The sequence below is a fragment of the Chrysochloris asiatica genome, unplaced genomic scaffold (assembly GCF_000296735.1).
Source record: "Chrysochloris asiatica unplaced genomic scaffold, ChrAsi1.0 scaffold00218, whole genome shotgun sequence".
NCBI classification, from domain to species: Eukaryota; Metazoa; Chordata; class Mammalia; order Afrosoricida; family Chrysochloridae; genus Chrysochloris; species Chrysochloris asiatica.
This window is the reverse complement of record NW_006408736.1, coordinates 395,683-397,721: the sequence shown is the minus strand read 5'-3', so window position 1 is coordinate 397,721 and position 2,039 is coordinate 395,683.

Genomic DNA, 2,039 nt, shown 5'->3' with positions numbered 1-2,039 from the left:
CTTTAGAGTGTTGAAGAACAAAGATATCAGTTTAAGGACTAAGGTGCACCTGACTCAAGCCATGACATTTTCACTAATCTCATATGCATGTGAAAGTTAGATAGTGAAAAAGGACTACCATAGAAGAATTGATGCATTTGAGTTATGTTGTTGGAGTAGAATATTAAAAGTATGAATGACTGCCAAAAGAACAAACAAATCTGTATTAGAAGAAGTACAGCCAGAATGCTCTTTTGAAGCCAGGATGGCCATACTTTGTCTCTCATACTTCAGATATATGATGCAGGACTAGACCCTGGAGAGGGATATCATGTTTTGTAAAGTGGAGCGATGGAGAAAAAGAGGAAGTCTCCCGATGAGATGGATAGGCACAGTGTCAACAACAATGAGTTCAAATGTAGCAACGATTGTGAGGTTGGTGAGAAGCTGGGCAGTATTTAATTCTGTTGTGCATAGGGTCACTATAAGTCAATGCCAACTCGATGGCACCTAACAACAACAACAATATCCTTCATTTGATGTCTTCATCTGATTCCAGTTTGTACTTCTTAGTAGTTTTCTGTTGATTTTTGCTTCAACCATTTTGGATTATTTTAAGCAAATTTTACTTGTGTATGATATTAAGGATATTGTTCAATAATTTCTGCATTTTGTTAGATCACTTTTCCTTGCAATAGGCATAAATATGATGGGTATCTTCTGTTCAGATGACCAGGCAACTGTCTTCCAAATTTCTTGGCATACCAGAATGAGTGCTTCCAACACTATATCTATTTGTTGAAACATGCAAGCTAGTATTCTGTCAATTCCTGTTGCCTTGTTTTTCACTAATGCTGCCAGTGCAGCTTGAACTTATTCCTTCCCTCTTTCTTCTTGATCATATGCTACCTACTGAAATGATTGAATGTCAACCAATTCTTTTTGGTCTATGTATTCTTTCTATTTTCTTTTGATGCTTCTTGAATCATTCAATATTTTGCCCATAAACTCCTTCAATATTACATCTCAAAGCTTGAAATACTTCCTCAGTTCTTTCAGCTTGAGAAATGCTGCATGTGTTCTTTCAGTTTTCTCTTTGGATGTTTTATTACAGTACTTTATCTTTTTGAACTACCCTTTGAAATCTTCTAAGATATTTTTCTTCATTATTTCTTCCTTTTGATATACTTGTTTTATTTTGAAGAGCAAATTTTTGAGTCTTGTTTGGCATTTAGATTTTTTAAGTTTTTCCTTTCTTAAATAAGCTTTTGGATTCTTCATGTATGGTGTGTTTGGTGTCATCCCATATGAGCAACTGATGGTCTGTTCTACAATCTGCCCCTGACCTTGTTCTGACTGATGATAATGAACTTCTCCAACAACTCTTTCACAGATATAGTTGATTTGATTATTGTGTGCTCCATCACCTAGTTCCATGAATATAGTCACTGCTTATACTACTTTTTTTTTTAAAGAGGTATTTTTAATGAATACATGCTTGATTTTGCAAAGCTCTATCCAAGACCATATTTTGCAAATATTGATATTTCTTCTTTCTTTCCAACCATCATATTCCTATAGCCAGTAATTATCAATGCATCTTGATTTCAGTTTAATTAATTTCAAACTGCCAAAGTTGGTAAAAAATCTCCAATTTCTTCCTTTTTGGCATTGGAAACGAGTGCGTATATTTGAATAATAGTCATGTAAATTGATTATATTAACCACTTTGAATTTGCTAGAAACTGACTAGAAATCATACACAACACCTGAATTACAGCTTTTATTTAGATCAAGGATGTGTTTTGCAAGCTTCTGTTTCAGTTAACCTACCAGAAAATTTATTTTGTTCCTTTGGAAACAGAAATAATATGCATCCATTTATGCTGTCAGAAGGGGTTGGTTATGAGGGTGAAATTTAAAGAGTACATTTTTCTTCCCTTAGAACTTATTTCTAAACCCTGGCAATACAGCTAGTTTTGTTTTTGTTTTTGTTTTTTTCTTTTAAAGTTTCAAGGGGCATGTCTAAACTATTTAAAAGAATAAAATCTAAAGATAAC